Source organism: Rhea americana, unplaced genomic scaffold, assembly GCF_003343005.1.
Source record: "Rhea americana isolate MKP2758 unplaced genomic scaffold, rheAme1 scaffold_151, whole genome shotgun sequence".
In the NCBI taxonomy this organism is placed as follows: Eukaryota; Metazoa; Chordata; class Aves; order Rheiformes; family Rheidae; genus Rhea; species Rhea americana.
In genome coordinates, this window is record NW_028185606.1 from 2,287,178 (window position 1) to 2,304,254 (window position 17,077).

Here is a 17,077-nt window from a genome sequence, read left to right on the forward strand (position 1 = left end):
ATTGCATCTGTGACCTGTACAGAAATTCTGCCTCCATTTGATTAACAAAGATACGGCTGAAACTTTCCTCCCAAGTGAGCTGATATTCATGTATTATTAACAATCCTTCAAAAGTATGGCAGTCGTACGCTGCAGAAGCTGAATGATCCTGCAGACATGATTAAGGAAGGAGAGGAAAAATCCCCACCACATCTGGATTTGCTTCTTCTGGGCTCAGATGGTTTTGGTTGCTTTATATTCAGAATATATTCATTAAGACTAAGCATAGGGTTTAAACACAGTCTTCCTTTTCCAAGTCTCTGTTTTCCACAGAGAAACTGCTCATCAGGAGCCTCTCCAAGAAGGCATATGTGTGTATTGAAAAGGGATTTCCCAAACCCTCTTGCATACTGAGCAGATTATAAGAGTTCAGAAGCATAGCTGATACACAAGGGAGATCTGGATAGTTACAATTTTTTTTTTCTCTCTCAGACGTGACTGTCTTGTCCGCTACAAAAAATTTAGCACCCCAGGTTTTTTAACTAGAGTAAATAGATCCCAAACTGTTTACAAGTTTTTCAGGTAACGATGGCCAGAGTGTATACTTTCTCACAAACATCTTGATCCAAGCCTAGCTTTTGACATGTGAAAGTCAGGCAGTGTTAAGCCTTCACAGCAAAAGGCATGACGTCCTGATCGCGTTGGCAGCGGAGGAACCCGCTGATCCTTGTAATCCTATTAGCCAAATGCTCTTCTCCAGGTTACCTTTGGCCTTGTCATAGAAGAACCTGCCCAGACAACAGAAGAACATCTCCAGTGTTACCCATCTGTGGGCACCAGTGCCAGGGGCTCAGKCCCCTCCTCCAGCACACATGGATGCAGATCAAATGCTGCAGATCTGCCCCTAGGATGCTAACTGGTTTATAAATTGCAACAGGCATCTTATGGTAAAGCAAGAATCAAGAATCGTAGCAATTAACTACAGCCAAACTTACTTGGGYAGTAACATCTGGACACAGAAGTCTTTACTGTGCTTTAGGAGAGCGAATGTAAGGAACCGATACATCGTTACCTCTGCACTGATTCTCCGGCACTTACTGTGTTGCTCTTCTGGTTGCTACTGTTGTGGGTAACAAGTAGTCTGCTATTTCAGCTTGTTGTCTAGCTTGGGTTCTCATTAGGTGTTATCTTTACCACAGCTGTTACATCTTGTGAAAATTATATATGTCAGGCTATAATAACACAGGTTGCACCCTAGCATTAGCTTTGCTTTATTTTATATTCCTCTATGTTAACTACTGCTAAAAAAAGAAAAAAGCAAAATTAAACTCCTACAACATTACTGCTGTGCAAGCCACGTACACACTGCGTTTGCCTGGCCATGCAGTGTCTGATGCATCTTTTATGATGGTTAATGCTACTTTATATAATGATCTTGATTTGTATTATTAAATATAATATTTATATAATGTTTTGTAATAAAACATTATRGTTTGCTCTACTAGCAGTATATAATATCTCCTTCTGCTCTAAATTGTACATTTTTATATAATAGTAATTACTTAAAATGGAAAAACTCTATCAAATTATTAGTGATTTTTTAAAAGCAAWTTAAATGTCAATATTTATTCTGCTTCTATTGAAAAGCATAGTATGCTCATAAAAATTGCTTGCACTTCCATCACTGCAACCCCACTAGTTTTGCTGTACTGTATTGAACTTACTGGCTTATTTACAAAACTAAAGCAGCCCTATGCAGGAAAAAAAAAAAAAAAAAAAGAGAGAGAGAGAGAGAGAGATAGCTTTTCTGGCTGACATTTAGCAGAAATCTATATTCTCCTTGGTTATCCATGCAGTTCAGCTTTACCAGATTGGTTTTGACCACAGTTAGTTGTAATAATGTACATAAGGGTAATGCAACTATTGCTTTTCCTTCCACTTCTACTTCTTAATAAAGTTAGTATTTCCTTAGGCACTGGAATCCTCACTTGTCTGACATGAGAGAAAATAAAATCATTTTTTTAGTGTTCCAACTTATGCTAAAACATGATGATTAGAAGTATTATCATGGATCATAGAAAAGTGTAGATTGCAAGGGACCTCTGGAGATACCGCATACAGCCTTCTGCTGGAAGTGGGACCTCAGATTAGGTTGCCCAGGGCCCTGTCAAGCCAAGTCCTGAATATTTCCAGTGAGGGAGATTCTCCCACCTCTCTAGGCAGCCTATTCCAATGGCTTGTTGATCTCACAGTGAAGATTTTTCTTTCTTACATACAGACCAAATTTCCCCTGAAGAAGCATGGATGTATTAGACTGAATGTGTTTTCTCTTGATGTGTTCAGATTCTCAAATTGTGCATGCCTGTCTAAATAAGCAATAGAAGAAACACCAGCAGCCTTTCTTTTTCTTTTCTTTTTTCTTTTTTTTTTTTTTTTTTTTTTTTTTTCCTCTGATTTTGTCAGGGTGAGTATTTGGCAACTGAACTACTTCAAGGCTAGCTTTTGTCCCAGTCTTTTATATAAAAAAAAGTGGAGCAATCTTTCACCTTTGCACAGCCCACATAAGTACTGGACAGGATTTGGAAGTCTTCAAACACTCTGGAGAGCCAGAGAATACCGAAAAGGGGAGTAGGTTAAAAACTGAGAGCACGATGGTTCTACAACTCCCCCCACCCCTTCTTAAAATGAAGGAATTTTTTCAAATGACATTTACCTACATACTGTAATCCAGCTGCAAGGGTCCTAGCCACAGCCTGAAGGCCTATATTCTACCCTCATTTCATGCACGTACCTCACTGCTGCAGACTGAAAGCAGAACTTTGTAGTCCCGCCAGAACAATTACCTGTTACTTGGTGTGCTGCCCAGAATAAACCTTCCAAAATTTAGATCCTAGAATTCATTTCTCTTGTACATTACTACAGATATTTCAACAAATGCCAGGAAAAAATATAAAAGGGGGGAGAGAGGATAAAAATGTTTACATTATGGAATAAGATGAATAATGATTTGGCTACAATTCCCTCCTCTTCCCCCAAATGCTTGAAAAAATAACAGGAGGAAATACTAAAAAGAACCAGCAATCTAAACAAGGGTTGTGAGGTCAAACTCTCACTTGTTCCTCCTTCCTTCTCTTTATCGCTGCTAGCCASTTTGCTGCAGGCTCTTAGCTTAAGGGGTTGTTGGCATTGTTTGTCCACGGACAGAAACAATAAACACAAAGAAAGCTTCATGGTCACCCAGCGATACCTAGAGCCATTCCCGAGTCTTGCATTCAGCAAAACCAAAACTCTCYGAAAGCCAGGAAATAGAAACTGAAGTAGATCCGTAGCAGCCCTCGCTCTGACCACCATAGCTGGCAGTTATCCCTAGAATCAGCTGCCCAGCTGACAGCCATATCTGCTGCRTTTAGGTGTATCTGCAAGGAACGGCGAGGAGAAGTATTGCATTAACTTGGTGCGACTGTCCTTCTACCTACTGGGGAGGCAGTGCTGCAGGAGAGATGCAGACAGCCAAGTTTTGACCATTTTCACTAGGAGTGCATAAAAGTCTTCTTGCCAATAGGTCTTCACARCAGTGACACATGAGAGAGGTTTGAATCTGTGGATTTAAAGATAGGCAAGTGAAAGGAGTAAAGGAGGCTACACAGGTCCTATTGAGTTTGTTCTTGCAGATCTGGCTATAGTGGAATGATAAGAGATCCCACTTTTAACTGATCAAAGGCTGCAGCTCCCAATGTGAACGAGAGGAATTGGATTTCTGGTTGATGCTCAAACACCCTGATTGCTATAGTGAATKTTGAATACAGTAACTATCAAAAGCCTGGGTGCTCAGCTGCCTRCTCTAGTCCGTACAAAATACACCCCCGAGTCAAAACTTCAAAGCAGGTGCTCCCTCCCTATTTTGTTAAGATGTCAGCAGACTAAAAAAAAATTACTCCTTGCTGTCTGGCGCCCCCCGCTGCACCTTTACCTAAGTAAGGTTCTTCTAGATGCRGCGGCAGAATCTGCCCTCAACATCCTCCTCTTCTGGCAAGCCCTTTCTGTACAAATGTCCCTCCCGACCCAGCAAACCTTATCTTCCTAATTTTCAGATACTTAAATTATTCAGGTACTCTTCCTCTTGATGGCAGGCTCTCGGGTCATCCAGCTGAGATTATAACAATCTGAACCAGTAGCTCTGAGATAAAAAAAAGTGGTCCATGTAGGGGTCATCTTCTCCAACTGTCAGTGAAGAATGAGCCCCCTTCTTCATCTAGAGATGCAGACTCTACAGACCCTGACTCACAGAAAAGCCAAGAAACAGAGTGCAAACCCTGAGGAGTTTAGGAACTTCTGTAAGAGGAAACAATATGGGGCTAGCACTTAATTGCCACATTTCTACAYCCTCCTCCCACGGGCTGACAGCCAAGCCACTTTCTCTTCCATTTCCTTCCTCCTTGTTGCCTTTTTTACACTTTGTCAAGTCTTTCACACTGCCTCCTAACCCCATTAAGTGTTCCAAGACTTCTCTTTACCATATTTTTCTAATTTTGCACCAAAACTGCAAGAATCTGAAAAGAATGCTCTGTTACAAAGATTACTGTATTTGACCTATATTTTTTTTTAATATGTATTTTCCATTGTAGGTTTAGGATGAGAAGTAGATGCCTGTTTTCAGTAAAAATTCATAGATATGGGCATTCATTTTCTCTAGGCATCTTTGAAAAAATGTTATTTCTGGCCTGTTTGATCATTCTTTGATCAGTGGCCACGCAGTACTACTGTAAATTCTTTCACAAGAAAGTTTATCGAAAACTTGGTTGTAGCTGCTTTGGGGAAAGAATTATTGTATAGTTGAATTGCCAAGAACTCTGTACTCCTTYAGACTCAGATTTTTGCTAGAGATTTTTATATTTTTCTATAGATTTCCTGTGCCAGTGCTGAATGCCAGGATGAAGGTTCCTAAAAATACACCTTTAAATTCTGTTTCTCTAACTAACTTATGATGTTACAATATAGTTATATTTTTATAATTGTATTGTGGATACCTAGCCCTAGACCTCCTGATGCACACTAACCCACTCGGCTTCCACAAAATAAACCACTGAAAATAGTGGGAAAAGGAACCCACAAAGTTTTATGAATTGAAACCACCTACTGTGTGATTTACTTCAGCATATCTATTCCTGAAACATGGTATACAGTTCTGCAAAGAATACAAAAGATCTTAACAAAACTTTCAATAATGCCTACTCTTTTATGATAGTAAATGTTTTGGTATCTATGGGCAGTTTCCTCCCACTGCCATTTAGTTTATTATTAGTGCCTGGAATTCCTTCCAAATGGCATTCTTTAAATTGTTTTCAGGATTGGAAGCAAGCTTGTTTTAACTTYTCTAAAAAAAGTATTTTCTGTCACTGCTAAATTATTACCAAAAACTCCCAAATATTTTGACTCATGGAAAAAAAATAAAAATACGTCAACTTTCTCCCACCTGCTTCCACTAACTTCAAAGCGTTTCAAAAATTTTTAGCTTTGACCTTTGAGAAAATGTAAACTTTCCAGAACATCTCAAGTTCTTTTGATGGTTGATATGACTTAAGCACCAWAGTCATGTAGATACCTAGAAATTACTACCTGAATAGAATTACTATATTCTCTTTMCTTTAAAGTTGTGGCTGAAACAGTCAGAATTTGCTTTAAAAACATCAAAACTAATCAAGATGTTTTTAAGAAATGTTTTTAAGAACTTGCAATCAGATTTTTGTCTTTCTGATGAAATCCTTTATACCATTTCTCTCAACTCAGCTTCAAATTGTAGCATAGCCTATTTTTACAAGTTTGGGCCTGGCAGAAATCTAGAACCTAGCTTTAGCTCACTGTATACCTCTAAGGTCAGTACAATTCAGAGGACCAAAGCTAGCTGGCCAGCTTAGTCAATTGAGGGAGGGATGTCAGCAAAGGGAGGACARTTTAGAATACCTAAACTCTAGTAATGGGAGTATGTACACAGTATACTGTATGAAAAAAATCTCAGTTAAATGTTATGAGTTCCAAACCTGCTTGATTTTTCTATTAACCACCCTTGAGCATTCTCCTGTTCTACACTCATCGTAATGTCTCTCTCTTCCAGTCAGTCACACTGGCTGCGCAATAGAAGGGATCTTCAATGCTTCTGATTTTTCTTTTCTCTCTCTTTTTTTTTTTTTTTTTTTTTTTTTTTTTTTTTTTTTTTTGGTTCCCACTGTTATGTTAATTAGATTAACCAGACTCCCACAGAGACTGTAACAATGATAATCATTGTAGTAATCTGTCAGCTCCCTCTGAACCCACTTGCTAGGGCTTTGTAAACTTGCTGCCTCCACAGACCACACCAGTTGTTTAATGTAAATACTCTGGCTTGGCYGTAACCGCTCTCAGAATGTTGCAAGAATCAAGATAGAAAAATAAATTCACAGTAACTGGGAGTCTGAAGCACACATCGATCTTTCCATTCAACTGCCCATGAAGAGGACAATGGAAGCAAAATATTTTTTTTACTTGCTTAGCAGGCATTAGGACTGTCATTATTTTTAAATATAAGATATAAATACTGTGGGGAATTGTCTCCTGTCAGAAATTTAAAATGACTGTACATTACTATCCATCGGGGGGTTTTTTGGTCTAGAAAGAGTAGCTTACTCTGTTTTTCCTTCTCATTTGATAGCTTAAGTACTTATTAGCTTTTCCCCTGCTTGTTTTAAAGACAACAAATTTTGACAATTTCTAGCATAAACCCTCAGTCTGAAGAGATTTCACTTCCAAGCAGTTAACTTTTAAATCCACATTCTGACTGATTTCATCTGGGGGAGAGGGGAGAAATGGAAGAATAAGTGCTGAACTGTCTTTCTTGATTTACAGTAGGAAGGCATTCAATACCAAGGCATCGCTCATTTTCAGGCTATATTGAGAAGTGGAGTAGACTACTTAAATAAATGGAAATCATTATAACAAACAGGCATTTCTCACTGACGTTATGCCTTGTTAAACTGAATCCACAAAGCTTAAGCCTTCTGTAGCCGGTGTGTGCATGTGTGTGTGCATGGACGTACAAATCTCCTGTGCTCATAATGTTGTGTTAACGTCCCCTTTCTCTTCTTACTGCAAATCTGAACCAGATGTCTGCAAGGCTGTAGAGAATAATCGAACTGTAGGTTATTTTTCTCTTAACTGCATTTCTGCTGGTCATTTGAAAAGCAAAAATATTCCAAATAGCAGAACTTTAGACTTTAAAAATTAAGTAACAGCATAAAGTCAAGATTTCACTTCTATCCCATAACCTGAAAATCATGAGAGTGGAAGCAGGACCCAAAAAGGGAAATAATTTCTTCTTTAGAACTCTATGCTAACATAATACCTGCTCCCAGAACCTACCAAAGCGCATTACAGATCTCTAATTTATAAGAATGTTTAGAAGATTATCTGACAATTGTTATCTTCACCTTCAGGTGTGGGAACCAATTCACAAGCCTTGATTGACTTGCTTAGGTAGTACAAATGGAAATTGAGCTGGGCCCTCTTGCCTCCTTGTACAATAACTCTCCGACTGCAAAAGCCKGTTTAACTATGTTTGACTGAAATGTGAGTGTGTGCAGTATGCACTATCACCCCAAAATAATTACAGCTCAGGTCTGTGCTCCAAATCCAAGGCCCATTCAGTCTATGGTAATAGGCCTGCCTTTGAGTTAAGCAACTCTGGAGGTATCTGAGAAAAGAACTGGATTATGAAGAAATGGGGTGAACTGCTTTGATAAGCCTCACACTCACTGGAACAAAGAGAACGTAGCTGGCATACACCACATTTTCAGTTTCTTGTAGTTACTGCTTAAGTTCAAGTAATGGAAAGAACAGATGTGTTAAAGAAGACCTTTCTGAATTATATTTAAACACGTAGCTCAGACATAGTTTTGAGAAGTTTAACCAGCCTCTGCAAATATGGCACAATAATCTGTTGAATTTCTTCACGTATGAACTAGCCTATACTTGATCATATGTGGGTCACATGCTTTGGTTACAAGGTGCTATGGGAAATCCTTTAGAATATGTTAACTAAAAAGGGGGAATTAATAGTTATTTAGATGCTATTACTGAGGCTTAAGCCAGGGCTGACTAACCTATAGCCTGAATTTTCTTCATTTTTCCTTCTTCTTTGTACAATACTTCTTTTTGTTTCTATTGCTGAGTTACTATCAAAAAATATACACTCGTGCATCACATTTAAAATGTCCTTGTAAAGATAAAGTATATAGACCACGAAATCCTTACACTTATTTACCTGTTGCATGCATTTTCAGTCTAAGTACAAACCTTCAATAACTTTAGAGAAAGTGTTCTTGGCTGGTGTATTGGACAGCATGTCGACTTGTAGGATTGTAATAATAATTGCAGAAAAACAACTGAACTTTCTGCATTTGATTTCATCTCTTGCACATAACTACAGTTACGAATGTGACTAATTAAACCTATTCATGCCCTTGAAAAAGRTCTATGCTGATGCTATAAACACAGAAAAAGATATATTCTACCATTTTCTGTATGTGAAAAATTCCACTAGAGGGCATGGCATAATTATCTAAAACATGAGCCAGGAAACCAAAGTGAACAAGCAGATACTCGCACTTAATCAGCAACCAATAGCTGAATTAACCAGCTGCCGGTTGCACCTTCAATATACATTCACTGACAAGTTCAGTGTTTCCATCCACACTTAGTTAAGTTTGCTGCTTCTGTTTCACATCTTAAGGAGGTCTTGTATGCAGGTATCACTTCTATCTAGAAACCTTGTCCTATTTCTAATCTTACTGTCATGCTATCTCATGGCCTAGACCCACATATCTAAATTATTGCCTAAAGCTCTAAGATGAGAACTCTGGTTGTTAAATCTGTTTTCCAGGGCACAGTGCAATTTTCTGTCACACATGAAAAGCTCGTCTACACACGATGCTGCTTTACTGTGGGTTGATCTCAGTCTGCGGAGCTGTTCCCCCAAATGCTACAATCTCCCATCCTTCAAAAGGCTTTGAGCTTACCTTTGCAAGGTACACAGAGCTATTTAAAAAACCTGTTTCAAAATGTTGTGCACACACTTTCCCCTACAGGAAACCACATGCCASAGGTGTTAATCAAACATGCTTCCTTACTGCAGAGGATAGGATGCTACAAACATGTTTGCTGAATCACAAATTATAAAGTTGGAAAAATGTTTCTGGTATGTCCCTATTTCTGTTCAAACTACCTATAATAGGCACTGGAGCTGACGCATTCTACATTTCTCTGCCATGAGACTACTTAGGGCTTTAAAAAAGTATGCACAAAATTCTTCAGTTCTGGAAGAAGCAAGATGGTGAAACATAAACTAAAAAACCAATCTCTTCRCTCCCATTCCACTTGCTATAATGAAAAAGGGAAATAAACTAGTAAAAAAGGGAGTTACAGAAGAAACAGAGGCAGCTTGACTCTTGGGCTAGATTCTGTCCTTTTTACAGCCCTTTTTGCTGTGAAAGGTAACTGCAGGAATAGCTTGTGTTTCTCTAAACATATCAAAATGTCATCCTTTCYGAATCTAACAGAAAAATGTTAAGGCTTTAAAGCAGATTTACCACAATTCATTTGTAATTATTTTGGAACAATTGCTTGAACTGCAGAAGCCTCTGCATAGCACAGAAAACAGAGCTGGGAAAAACAGAAATTAAGGCTCTCGGTTAAATCCCGAAAAAAGTTACCAGCASCACAACGCACAAACCTGGCCAGAGAGCCAAGTCCCCCAGAGAGGTTCTGGCATAYTCTGTAACTGGTTAGATATATCACTGGTTACTTGTTCTAAATATCTTAAATGAAGATGAATGTTCTTTGTGAGAACACCAAACAACTAACTTTTTCTCTTTGCTCTCAACCCACACTACAGAGTTTAGACTTAGTAATTTGGCACCCTTCTGGAAAATAAAGTGGGACTGAGTCATTCAGTCCAAGAGTGGGAGTGGAGAAATTCCTACTCCGTATTCTCACTACAACTGTCTTTTCTTGTGGGGGAGATTTTCTGCTATTCTGCCTAGCCCTCACCTAGAAACTGATTCATGCTGCTGGTGCTTTCCGGGTTCCTGCTCCTTCCTTATTAGCATTCATGTAGCACAAGTAGAAAACTACTTGTGGATGCCAATGGACACGCACATCCCTCACTCGTGCTTGGAATTTTCTCTTCCTGATCTTGCTTTTTGTTAGTACCTATGCAACTGCACCAGCACAGTCTTCTGCAGTAGATGAGGCCTGGACACTAACCATGACTCTAATGAGAGGCATGTTAAGGGATGATGAGACTTTGTTCCTTAAAAAGAKAAGAAAGAATTAAAATCTTCATTGCACCTGGCTACAAGAGAACAGGAGAAAGTCTGGTGGGTTGCCAGACACACACATACTCAGATCTCCTTCAAAAGGGAAGGAAAAGTGCCCAGTGGGAAGGCGAAGAATTCTCCCAGGCCAAAAGTGTTGACCTGATTAAAGTCTTACTGCAGTTAGTTGCAGCAGAGAGTAGAGTTTGTGCTTTGTTCTAGGCACTTTCCCATTAGAAGACTCATTTGACACAGTATTCAGAAGAAACAACATTTTAGTTCTTTTCCAAGTTACTTATAATAAGCTACCACTCTTTTGTTCTTGTCTCCTGGCCCTGGATTTCTGGAATGGAAGGGTATCCATTGAAAATTTATCTTCCATAACCTGAATTCTGAGTATCTATTAGTTACATGGAACAAGTCACAATGCACGACGTCCCACAGGGAAGTCAGATGTGTTTAGCATGTTATTTCAAGGGATGAAAGTAAGCTGGACAAGATGAATATTCTATTGTCAGAGATGAAATCACTAGAGAATTCATACCAAAGAGTTCAGTGTACTCAGAAAGTACAGCCTCGAGGATAAGGAAGAAAGACCAAGGCAGATGGCTTCACTTTCAGAACCTACAGCAGACTGTAAACTAGCAAGACTAAACTCACACCTATGTTAAGAGTACTTGAACTGATGTAAATGCTGTTGGAAAAATCATTGCTTTGGGCAAATATGCAGCTTCTAACTATTTCATTATAATTTTCTTTGGCAGCAGATTCAAGAAAAAAGCAATTATTATCTCTGTCTTACTTGTGACTGACCAATATGTTTTGAATAAATGGAATTCATTCTCTTCTATTAGCATATTTAAAGGATAAAGGAAATGCCCAGATTCAGTTCTCACCAAATGAAAATATTTTAATGTGCTCTTTAATTAGCTGATTAACTAATTTCTTTCTTTCTCTCCCTGCATTCCTACACTTGCCACTATATTGGCTTAGACATCATATACAATCAATATCAGTGATTAAGTGCATATTACCCCACTCAAGAAGTCTAAATTAAGCATATGTCTTTACAAACGATACTTCTAATTATCCGGTTTTGTTATTTTAGCCAAATGTGTTGATACACCTGACAGACGTTTTACAAACTAAGGAAAACGCACATTTTCTGCTCAAAGTATGAATATTCTGAAACCATTGTGTATTTTCTAGCACATGCCTATGGCTATAGATTTTGTAAATATATTTTGTTCAGTCTGAGGGAGTTTGGGGTTATGCCCTTTCAAACATTTAAGAATCTGAATTTCACACACTAACTTTTCTGTTTGTATTGCCATTTCTGTAATTTGGAGGTTTGCTGTTTTGAACAATATTTCATTTTTTAAATGGGCAAAATCCTTTTATCACTGCTTACAATTCCTCATTTTATGAAGTAGCCAATGTTATCTTGCAGCTACTCCTCAAGATTGCAAGGTAGTTTCGACTTTTGATGCTAATTTGCTGATGTGATTACTTTCACAAGCATACGGTTTATGAAAACACCRAATGAAAAACACTAAATATTGCTGAAGTACTACTGATTACAGTTACTGATACCACTGTACTGTTGCTGTTCATCAGGCACAGTTATATGGTTGTCTGGCTTATTTTTACATTGGAATAGCTCATGTCTGTACAACTACCAAAACTATGAGACTATATTGCCTGTATAGAGTTGAAATATTTTTTCTTTTGCTCTCTCCTACCCTTGCTTTCTTATAAGCTACTTGCATTAGAGAATTTGGCCTGATACTGTTCCTGTCAAAGCTGGTAAAAAATTTCATGCCTGACTGCTCCAAGTCTGTTGCCATTCTGCACRCTGCTTTGAGTGCATTGCAGTCATGAGTTGACAAAGGTGGTACTAAGGTCAGATACATCAACATTTTTAAGATATGTTGGAGGGGAAGAAGAAATCTTTGCTCTTTCCTAAGCAAGATCCACTACGTTACTATGTGCTGCCATYTCTGCTACTTCTTGCATATTCAGGACATAGAACTGTTATTTTTAGTCTTATCTTTCCCTCTTGGGTCAGCACCAATCATCCAAATGCTGGCTACATCCAGGTCTTCACTGACCCTTTTTAAAGTAAAAACTTTAAAACGGTGGGACCTGAATATTGAAAATTCTGAAGTCTTTCATGCAAAGTTTCTTTTCCAAAGGTGGAAAGCTGACAAAGAAAGAAGCCCTAATTTGTGCATTTTGACCTTCAAATAACAAGGATTCTGCTACAAATTCCCATTTATGCACATCTACCTCTGTGAGTAGTTAATACACCATTGTTTTCTCCTTCTCGCTCAATTTTGTATGAAAGCCTCAAAATAAAGCCACTTTATTTTCAAAGTTCTGAGAAATACATTACTGAAGTACTACGTTACTTACCAGTGCAGGAAATTAATCTAGATTATCGCTGCACTGTTTCTGACACACATTGAATTGTTTTCATCACATACACAAATAGGTGTCCTGAATAAGTGACCCACTACTGAAATAGATGATAAGCCTAAGTCTCCGGATGGTTATCACTGCTGAACATTACCTACTACACTGTTAGCAAGCRTGCCCAAGGTAATTCTTATTTATTGTCATGATCTCCGCCTGACAAAACACTTGAATGTTGCATAAAGTGCAATAACTTCTGCCTTGATATGAAAGATTCCCTCTATCACTAATTACTTCAGGTCTAGTAAACACATCTACAGACAGAGAGCCCTACTTCAAACACCTGTCCTCCTGAAAGTGAACTGCGCTCGATGGAAGGGCTTAGTTCCTGCCTTCACCATACCTTTGTGCAGATCTTATGATCCAGCAAAGAGCTTTTCCACTGGATTGCCACAGCTCTAGCAGAGTTGCAACTGCATTGCCGAAATGTCACATCAGTCAGTCTACCTGTGCCAGCCATGTTTGTTAGTTGAAGGTATCACTGTCAAACAAGAGTTTATTGTTAAGGTACCTTTTTTTTTTAATAATGGCCCTGGACTAGTAGTATCACATGCATACACAGAGGGTTTTCTTGTATCCTGAACTTCCTCTAAAATGTGATAAATACATTTTGTGCTGAGTAATATTGTCTGATTTCCCTCCTTTCCAATTCATTGTTTTGAATATCCTTCACTGCTAACGATTGCTAATCAAAGATCAAGTAACTTGCTTGCCTCTGCTTTATTTTGAAAGAATCTAAATTTTAAATTGTAGCAAAACCATCACTTCTGAGCCAGTGTTGGATCAGAAGAACAGTCCCAGGCCCCTTTCTTCCTGCCTCCCTTGTATCAATTTGATACAAGAAGGGTGCTTAATAAATGCTCTGTAACCTGCACAAAGGGTTGCATTGGAAATTTCTCTTCCTTTGCTTGACAGGAACAGCCAGCAAGGGAGAAAGGACTGAGTATTTTAATAATGTTAGGGCAGACAAGTCACAGCCTACCTGGGACCTCACCAATTACCTTACCGCTTCTTTCCAATCCACTGCCAGGTTATTTTTCCCTTGCTGTCACTTATACATGCATCTCCCTCTAGTATACTGTACCACAGCATAGAAACACACCAACAGGAACATTTCCTAGCTTCTTCCACCTTTTCTTACTTACAGTTCTCTACTTCCAGACTTGTGAAATGGGAGCACTTTATTTGCCTTTTCTTACCTCTTTATGCTGGTTTCTAAAAGGCAACAAATGGGTGGCCTTCAATCGCTTTAACAGGTAATAAATATTTTACCTAGAAGGAGCACACAGAAGCAGCATGTCTCAGTTGACTGAAGTAATTTACTGTTATTTTGCAGCTGCAAGGGGAAGAAGAAATGTTTCCATTACACTATGAACAGTGGAAGCCACAAACTAACGAAAGCTATTCCAGCTATCATGCTGCACCGCRTTTTCTACCTGCTACAGAGAGAGTTGCAAACAGCAAAAATGCTCACARACTCTGAGGTTTGAAATACAATATTTTCCATGTCCCAGACTTTTGCGTCCACACTGTGAGTGTAGAATCATAGAATGATGGAATAATTCAGGTTGGAAGGGATGTCAGGAGGTCTCTTGTCCAACCTCCTGCTCAAAGCCACCATCAGAGCGAGTTGTTCAGAGCTTGATCCAGTCAGGCCTTGAAAACCTCCAAGGAGGGAGGCAGCACAGYCTCTCTGGACGATGTCTTCCACTGCCCGACTGCCCTCCAGGGTAAAAAGTTTTTCCTTATATCCAGTCTCAATCTTCCTTGGTTCGATTCATGTCCACTGTCCCTTACCTTCCCCCAGGCAGTACTGTGAAGAACCTGGCTCCATAAYCTCAGAACGCTCACGAGGTTTGCAGACGTGGGTCCTCAAGGCCTTYCCTGCCCCAGACTGAACACGGCAGGCTGAACACCACCGGCACAACTGATGCTGAGGATATTAAAAACCAAACAACCTTTACAGAGTCATACAATTCTTGCAATATTGTCACTTCAATATCTGGTTTTCCTTTAATGTAATAGAAGTGTTCACCCAAACCACTTGGATTAAACATGTGTCTAAATTGTATTTTCCACAGACAACTGATGGGAGACCATTACATGAAATTGCTCMCTCAGAACATGAATCTTCCTACACYGGACAATCCATTTCTAATGCAACTAGTGTAACAGCTTTTCATAGTTTATTTGATAATTTACATGCTACTGCATACTTTCCCATTTTACTAGATGCTTCCAACTCACCTTGCCCTCCATCTTCCTCTGGAGATCTGCCTTCCTTCAAATGGYGTGCTTTCATTTTGCAAACCTTATTTTACTTTTACAACATTCAATGTCCTAATACTCATTTTGCTTTCTTCATTTTTCCTCTGGAAAGACATCAAATAATTTTACTGACAGTCRTATATTAACATAAGAACTGCTTCACTCACCACAGTACTGCAGACACTCAGAAAATAAAACACTTCACCAAAGGACACTTTCTAGAATACTAATGGCTTGACAGGAGAAGTCTTCCCTTCCTTATCACTGCCAAACAGCTGAAACATAAGGAAAATTTCAGTCATTAGTTCTGACTAGTTTCACTGTAAACAGAGTAACGTCTCAGAATTTTTTTCATCTTTTCTGCACACTCTTCCAACTTTACATGTAAAAAGCTCAACATAATTCACTTGTTTTTGAAATTATTTGATGGCAAAAAGGCTTTAAAAGGCAAATGGATAAACAACCACTACAGCAAGAATCGTTCCAACACCTGCATCACATGCCTACAGCACTTGCTCAGTATCATACATAAGCCGCTTTGGGAAAATGCTAGTGTACCAAAGGAACYTGCGACAAGCACGCTAGCGTAAATCCCGCAAATCTAACCAAGTGCAAAGGGCTCAAGTTTGAATTCATTAGATCTGAATGAAGGATACCTGACTTTTATGATGCCTCCCTTCACCTTCTCTCTTGACTATGAGCTTTGCTTGTAAGATATGTTTATTATTCTGAGTTGAATCTTATGCAATAATAATACCTTTAAAAAAMCAAACAAGCCGACAAAGCAGGAACAAGAGACGACTGTTAAATCCTCTCCCAAGTCATACTTTACTCCCTCTGACGTTTAGCTGGGCCATTTGACTACCCTCAGAAAAGAGAAATGTTATTGCTGACTCCCTTACCAAGCACTTGGAGGATTTAGTTATACAGGCTGTTTTGCAAGTCCCAAGGTGTGTGTGCAGAATGAAAGATGCTACATAAAAATAGGTACTGAGAATCATCAGTAGTAACCTGGTATGCACTGGATTTTTTTTTTAACAAGCAAAGCTTTGCAAAGAAGAAAATGTCCTAAATTGGAATATTAACCAATAAAGTGATGATAAACCGATGAGATTGTTAATTGTAACACTCTGAGGAAACTGAAAATGCTTGAAATATTCCACTTTAAGTAATTTTATACGATTTGTAACGTCATTAAAGACTAAAGTATTAACTCAAATTTACGTCTCACAAGATGATCTTTGCTGTAACTTTTTGTTTACGCCAGATTCAACCGCGCCGCGAACCACGTCGCTTTTACAGCCAGTAAAACAGGCAATGACGAGAGCAGTAAAGTCACCGGAGCAGACCCGAAGCCCGTAAAAACGGAGGTCTCAGCTGAACAGAGCTTGCACCGCGAGCGCGGGGAGGTGACGGCGCCTTCCGCGCTGCGAGCGCGCAGCGGAGCGGAGCCGCTCTGCCCGCGGGGGCTTCGGAGCGCGCTTTCGCCTTTTAAAACGAATCCGAGCGCACCGCGTTTTGCTTCAGGCCTCGACCTCTACGTCTGTGGAAGGCCGTCGAGACTGCCATTTTTCTGTTTCCCAAGTTAAGCGGCCGCCGCCCGGGACTCCAGCGGTGCCTCCCTGACGCCTCGCGAGCACCCGGCACGCTCCTCTCCGCAGAAAGGCTGCCAGGAGCGAAGCTCGTCCGGAGCCGGGCAGGTTACAGCGCATCTTACGCACGTTCGAGGAAGAAAAGAAAAAAAAACATATTAAAAAAGCAATAAAAAAGAAGCGGAAGGCGGCGTTCGCGGCCAGCGGGGCGCCGAGCGGCGCGCAGGTACCGAGGCGCTGCCGCGAGGAGAGCCGGCGCTCCGCGCTGAGGCGAGGGCGGCGGTGAGGGGCCGCGGCCGCGGAGCGCGGCAGGCGGGGCAGAGGGGCGAGCGGCCCCGCCGCGGGAGGAGGGCTCTGGGCGGCCCGGTCTCGCAGCCCCCTCCGCGCTCCCCCTGCCCAGCCCCGGCCATGAATATGTAA

The 17,077-nt window shown here is 39.9% G+C and overlaps 1 long non-coding RNA gene across 2 annotated transcripts; it reads right to left on the reverse strand.

Moving 5' to 3' along the window:
• Positions 1-14,098: 14,098 nt before the first annotated feature.
• LOC146598867 (uncharacterized) lies at positions 14,099-16,956 on the reverse strand. Of its 2 annotated transcripts, XR_014895186.1 has the most exons (4): positions 16,888-16,956; positions 16,297-16,777; positions 15,045-15,340; positions 14,099-14,730 (listed from the first exon to the last, which is right to left on the reverse strand). It is a non-coding gene; the product is annotated as an uncharacterized LOC146598867 (long non-coding RNA). The 2 variants fall into 2 exon arrangements; XR_014895185.1 differs by having other exon boundaries at positions 16,297-16,956.
• Positions 16,957-17,077: the final 121 nt, after the last annotated feature.